The 7500-nt window shown below is 40.1% G+C and overlaps 1 pseudogene; it reads left to right on the plus strand.

Moving 5' to 3' along the window:
* The first annotated feature begins 1784 nt into the window (after positions 1-1784).
* On the plus strand, positions 1785-4170 carry LOC138046796 (uncharacterized; annotated as a pseudogene).
* Positions 4171-7500: the final 3330 nt, after the last annotated feature.

The raw sequence follows: 7500 nt of genomic DNA on the forward strand, positions 1-7500 counted from the left end.
TACGCATTTTAGCAGATATTTGTTTTCTGCACGTTTCGTTAAGAATCTGTTTGTGCATTCCTGCACAATTCATGTCCCCGATGAATTGATAGTACTCGTATTTGCATACGAGCTATTTGATATAAATAGGGTGTGCATTGTAGTGGTTCTTCCTTCGGGTCGAACGCTAGGAACGACAACCTGCATTTACCTGCAAGAAGAAAGGGAATCAACAACAGTACGATCACTGTCAACAAGTTTTGGAGAAGTTTGATGAATCACTGGATCACTTTAGAGCAGGGTCCACAGAAAAGCTGAAGCGGTCGCTGGAAGAGGGAGCGGAGCTCGTCGAGAAGCGCATCAAAGCTATGAAATTGGCCGACAAAAGCGACTATGGCTGGGCTACCGTTAGCGAATATCTAAGCGACGCGCTTGCCTCAGACTCGGACGACGAGAAAAGGATGTATCGAGCTGAAAAGAGAGCCGAGAGAAAGGTTAAGGAAGAACAACGCCATAAGAGAGCAAAGTCCCGCTTTTCTTTTCGCATTCGCGGCTCATCGTCCCCACAATTCGGCGGGCGTGAAACAGGCGAGAAAACCCCAGTGGCAAAGAATTGTTTGGGACCTTGCTTCAAGATAAGTATTACATTTGTTTTTTCCTTACCCGTTATTTGGTTAGGGCATTAATTTTGTGCTTTTTCGGACCCTCCTCTTTTTCTAGGACGTTCTTTGTGACTTTCGCACGGTATGTTGTCGTTTACCGACCCATAACCAATTACTCAAGATCTTGCCTTGTCATGTTATTCCTCTTGGTTATGGGTTCAATAATTCTGTAGATAAGGGCAGAATACTAATTTCCTCTACTTACGGACGAAAGTCTCTACGAGGGCTAAAGTATTTTTCGAGATCGAATTTTCAAATACTGGTTGAGATTTATTCCATTTAACGGCCATGTCTCAAGACCACGAGCAACTATGCCCACCCGCCATAGTAGAGTCAATTGACGAACGTCACATATCTGCTGGAGAAGCTAGAAGATACTGAAAAGCAGCCCCGAAAGGGTGTTAATCCTGTTGAAACAACTGCCCGAAAGGGAAAAACCCCTCTTGGAAAGGCAGAAAAGAGTTGCAAAGTGGCAGGCGACCGCGAGAAAACCTCGAGCAAACAAGCTCCATCGATGGCGGGAAATCAAACGGCCACCGCTTCTTCCTCCAATCTAGTTGAGGAAATGGATAAAATAAAACAACAGCTGAAACGTAAAGCTTTCTGGCTCCCTTGAGAGCATAACACCAGTGATTACTGAAATTAAAACGGCCTACGACAATTATAACTAGGCAGCGACGCTATAACACGCTTATGGAAGTGAAGCGGATTTTAACTTGGCATCCCCTGTGTCATCTGTATCAAACCCGCATAACGAACCCCCAAAGAAAAAAGCAAAGAATGAATCCAGCATGCTCGCTGGTATGGCAAAAGTGGTACACAAACCGCAACAAAACGGCGAGGATATGACGCTTGCATTAGCAGATTTGGTAAAAACAACTGCTTAGCAAAGGTATGAGCAAAGAAGCCCGTGATGAGTTGATGAAAAAAATTCCTACCTCGGGCAACTGCAATCGTTTATAAGTTGTTCGAGTCAACCCAGAAATATTTAGCAGCGGTAGGAAAGAAGAAAAACCGAAGATGTCATGCTACAGAAAGCTCAAAAACCCCTGCTGAAAGGATATTACTTCAGTCACTAGAATTCTAAATGACTTCATGAAAGCCGAAAAAGGTAATAAACCTGCCCCCTCTGCAGCAACTATTATGAAAACCCTTTCTGACAGCATTTCGTTGTTAAGTGATGCTTCACATGAAATAGATCTCAGAAGGAGAACTCTGTTCAGATCAGACATGAAGACTGAATACAGAATGCTGTGCAGTGACAAAAAACCAGTTGAGGATGGCCTGTTGCTGGTACTGAACTTGGAAAGTCAGTTAAGGATTTGTCAGAGGCTAGTACAGTGACTTCTAAAGTAACATTGACACAAAAATGATCTCACAGCAGTAGTCACAGAGCGGGTCAGAAAACAGGAGGCAATTCTTTTTTTTAGGCCGGAGCAGAGGCGCTATTGCCAGGCAGAGAGGCTGGTATCGAAATCCACCACAGAGCAACCAACCTCCTTATCAGCCTCGACAATAGTGGCAAAACCAAGAGAGAAACTTGTAAATAATGTTCAGGTTAGCGCTAACTATAGTGACTGGCCAGTGCCAGGAAAGTATTTGAGAGAATACTGGTCAGTAATGATATTGTGCAGTCTGGTCAATTAAAGTTTTGCATAAAAAAATGGCAAAAAATCACGCCTGACAAAGTAATCCTGGATATTGTAAAGGGTTATAAACTTGATTTTATTATAATACCAACTCAGGCTTTCCCACCCAAACAACCAAAATTCGAGAAACATGAGGAAATGGCATTAGGGGTGATCGTAAAATGTTTTCATGAAGATGGAGAGTTCATATCACCAGTTTTTCTACGACCTAAGAAAAATGTAAATATCGCATGATATTGAATCTCAAAAAGTTAAACAAGCATATTGCCCACATCCATTTTAAGATAGACACCCTTCGACCATATATAAATTTAATGAAGAAAAACTGCTATATGGGCTCACTTGACTTGTCAGATGCATCTTATTCTAAGTATTTCAATCAGTCCAGAATCGCAGAAATATTTGAAATTTAGAGTTGGGCACCAATTAAACAAATTTATTACATTCCCCAATGGTTTGAGTTCTGCGCCAAGAATCTTTACATTGCGAACCAGAGGCTACATTTCAAGTGGTTATCTCGATGACAGTTTCTTACTTGGTGATACCCCTGATCAATGCAATGCGAATATAAACAATACCTTCTCTACTTTTGGTGACCTGGGCTTTAATGTGTCCAGGGAAAAATCAATCACCCGCCCAACCCAGGTTAAAGAACATCTAGGGTTTGTACTGAACTCTATTAACATGACATTGACTCTCCCAAAGGAAAAGATTGATACAATTATTAAGTTGGGAAGTGAGATTTTGGAAAGCCAGTCTTGTTCAATCAGAGAAGCTGCCAAATTAACTCTCGTGTCTTGTTCTCTGGATGTAGAACATGTCCCATTGTTCGACAAACAGCTTGAACTTGAAATATTTGCTGCACTTAAAAAACACCGAGGGTCTTTTGAAGCTCAAATTCAGTTTTCAGAGCTGTCTAAGTCAGACATAAGATGGTGGACAACAAAAAGCTGGCAAAACATAAAGCCAATTTCCCACGGAAATGCTGATTTTACCATCACCACCGATGCCCCATTGGAAGGAAGGGCTACATGCCGGGATGGTATGGAACCCACCGGCGGCAGATGGCTTGCTGAAGAAATTGCTGAATGTGAACATATTAACTGCCTTGAACTAAAAGCCGCTAAATTAGGGCTCCTGTCCCTCTGTGAGAAAGAAGAGCATTTCCACATTCATTTACAATCAGATAATGTTACCACAGTGACATTCATTAACAATATGGGTGGTACACATTCTACGGTATGTAACAAGGTTGCACGAGACATTTGGCTGTGGTGTTTTGAAAAGAAGATTTGGCTAAGTGCTACTCACATTCCTGGGATTCAAAATGAAACTGCAGACAGATTTCGTCGAATATTTCAGGAAAGAACTGAATGGCAGCTTCAACCAAGTGTTTTCAAATTGTTAACAAAGAAATGGGGAAGACCTGAGATAGATTTATTTGCCTCAAGGCATAATTATCAAATTAAGCTTTTTGTATCATGGCGTGCAGACCCCGATGGCTATGCAACTGAGTCAATGTCTTTGATCTGGAGGGAGAAATATGTTTATATTTTCCCTCCTTTGACCATGCTGTCCAGCGTTCTTCAAAAGTTGCATGAAGATCAGGCCAGAGCCTTAGTTCTAGCCCCACTGTGGAGAACGCAAGTTTGGTTTCCAAAGATGTGTCAAATGTTAATCAGTCAGCCAGTACTTGTACCGAAGGAGGCCTCCCTTCTCCAGTTACCACACGACAGGACCAAACTGCACCCTCTGTGGCCCAAACGTCAACTGATGGCACGTCAATTGTCAGGACGAGACTCAGACAACAACACATTTCAGCGCGAACTTGGGACATCATCATGGAATCATGGAGGACTGGCACCACAAAACAGTACTGAGTGTATTTGGATAAGTGGAAGAACTTTGTCAGAACAACAAATGCAAATCCAATTCATCCAACTTTAGCCAATGTTATAATTTTTTGACACACTTTTATGATATTGGAAGCAGCTATTCAGCCATTAACACTGCCCGATCTGCATTATCTGCAGCAGTATACATTTTGGATAGCCCTTACACAGTGGGTGAACACCCCCTGATAAAGAGATTTGTCAAAGCAGCTTTCCAGTCCAGGCCACCACTTCCAAGATATCAGTCAACATGGGACGTATCCAAAGTTCTGGACCTCTTTAAAACTTGGAGTCCTGCAAAGACTCTTAACTTGAAATACACCTTATTCCAAAATGGCCGCCATTTTAGTATTCTTTTGTTTCCATGTAAATTGGCCCTTATGACCTCGCTTTCAAACGTAAAATTCAAACGAATATTTAACCTTGAACGAGGCCATAAGGGCCAATTTGCATGGAAACAAAAGAATACTAAAATGGCGGCCATTTTGGAATAAGGTGTATTGTTGACTCCGAAGTTAGTTATGTTGTGTATGTTGGTTACTGGCCAAAGATGTCAATCAGTTCATTTAATGGACATCCAACAGGTGATAAGAACAGAACCAGTTCGTAGCGCTGAACACACCAGATTATTTCTTAGTTATAGTAAGCCACACCAGTCAGTTTCTTAAGGAGGCTCGAAAGGGTTTTCAGCTGAGCGCGCGCATATGCCACACACGCAATTCTAAAAGCTGCTCGCGTCAGCTCACTATTCAAAGTGGGTCACCAGAAATAAACAAATATCGTTAATTTCGCTCACCTTTCTTCTAATTCCTATACATATGGAAAATAAATAGACATCTCCTATTCACGAAAACAAGGAAAATTGTACACATACCGTTTAATGGTCACTTAAATCCGTTTGTGTTGGCCTGTAGCTTCAGTCGCGCGTGCACTCGAATGAGCTGGTGACGCATGCGTAAATGACGATCTTGTAACCCCCTCATTTTTCCTGATTTTTCAAATTTACTCGCTTATATCTCTGCTTCCGGACAGTGAATTTTTTTAACTTTTTTGCATGTTAGCTTAGATTAATTTAAAACGTTTGTCTTTCAAATTTAAAAAAATTCTGCAGGTGAAAAAAGAAATTAGCGACACATTTCAAAACAACATATTTTTCTGAAACACCGACCTACAGAATTTGTTGAATTTTAAATATTTTAGAGATTATTTCTAACATTATCTGGTAACGCTGAATGGGAAGATTTCACCCTACCGTTTTTTCAAAAAAGACAATATATCTTGATTTTAAGGCTTAAAGAAATGCCTTATATTGTTGCCATGGTAACGTTATTTTGGAGGAAAATGTAATGTGAGAAATCTATGATGGGTACTTAATACCTTGGCCAAATTTTGTCTTGATATGATTATCCTAACTGTATGTAAAAACAGAATATGTTTATTTGTTTGAAAAAAGGAGAAACTATTTCGAGCCTCCTTAAAGTACGATCCGTAAAGTACGGTCAAAACGGTGAAGATGAAATCGGTTATAGACACTGCACACCTCAAGCCACATAGTACACGTGCAGCCTCCACTTCAACAGCTTTTAGGAAAGGTGTACCTCTAGAAACTATAATGGCTGCTGCAGGCCGCAGAATGTACTTTTGCTACTTACTACAAGAAAGATGTTACCGAGAACAGTAACTATGGACAATCCATTCGGAATTGCTCTGTTTAATTTCTACTTTCAGATGCCATTGTTAAGCTACAATAAACCTATTGTTGTGTTGTACAGAAGATTGTTGTTCATTACTGTGACTTGCTATGGCCCATGTGCTTTGAAGTCTCACGGGATCTCGAATATGCAAATGAGGACATTAAAAATTAAACAAGCCTTACCTGTAAGGTACAGTTTGATTGGAATTCTATCTCCTCATTGATGCATAGAGAGATCACGTGCCCGCCGTAAATACGGGGTTCCCCACAAAGAGGGGTATATGAACATACATGGGCCACTGTCCTTAAAGAATGATGTTCACCACGCATGCGCTTTCTCACGTGATCTCTTTATGCATCGATGACGAGATAGAATTCCAATCAAACTTCACCTTACAGGTAAGGTAAAGGCTTGTGTAATTTTTAAGTTATTGTTACTTGAATAAATTACATACTTCAACTTGCATTTATTGGATTCTGCTTACCGCGTAGCCAGCTACGCAGAACTTTGTTCGAGTGGCAGGGTATTCTCTTTCAATATATTTGATGTTATGACGTCATAGTTCATATTTCGTTGCGCTTTCGCTGAAGCCCACTCTTCAAAGAGTCAATTGTTATGCATATAACCTCGGTATAAAAGCCATGCAACACTGTGTAACCGGCCTCTTGTTTCTCTGTGTAAGTTAGAAAACTGTAATAGGTTATTGCACTTCCCTAAATAATTAAATAAAGTAAAATAAATAAATAAATAAATAAATAAATAAATAAAGTTATCGTATTGTATTGTATTGTAGTATCCACACCGAAGCGAAAAGGAAACGCCCTTGAAAGGAAACCCTTTCAAAAACGGTGCCCATACCTACAAACTGTAGATAAATACTTATCTTGTATCTGCGTTTGGAAGACACATATTTACTCATTTTGTAAAACTGAGCATATTTATGATTTCTAATAAAGTTATATGATAAGCAAATGGAGAGTGAGTTGTCTTATCCAACGTTAGATGATTTCCTTACTTACTTGGCAGAACTGAACGAATATGGAAGGCTCTATGATCGTGGAAAAGCTCTGGGAGGAGACTTGAGAATGAATATTATACAAGACATTATCAGAAAAGGGGAAGACTTCACACAGGTTTCTTCGTGGGAAGTTTTTCTACAATTGCCAAGGAAAACAGAGATATATTTTGAAACTCATTTGTCAGAAAGAATAATAATGAGCTGCCACGGTTTATACCGCTCTTCACTTCTGGTCTTCTTTTTGCTTTCCTGCTACGTCTGTCTTGATTTGGAGCTCAACCAAGAAAAGGTAACTACAAATGGAACATTGGGTAGTTATTTTGGCAGTTTATTACGTCGTTTTTCCTACGAAGAAGGCTTCAATTTGTTTTATGACTCTGCAGTAATTTCACTCAAACAAGACGCTACTCTACCCTCTTGGGATCCATGGAATCTGAAAGTTAATGAATTTACACAAAGGCGTTTAAAGCACAAAAGATCAAGGCGACCTATACAATATTACGCAAATTCCGTTGCTACAACTTGCCTAATTTTACAACATGGAGATATAGAGATTAATCCTGGTCCAGTGAACACTGTGAATAACAACCTACAAAACCGACGGCT

Source organism: Montipora capricornis, chromosome 4 (assembly GCF_036669925.1).
Source record: "Montipora capricornis isolate CH-2021 chromosome 4, ASM3666992v2, whole genome shotgun sequence".
Classification (NCBI taxonomy): domain Eukaryota; kingdom Metazoa; phylum Cnidaria; class Anthozoa; order Scleractinia; family Acroporidae; genus Montipora; species Montipora capricornis.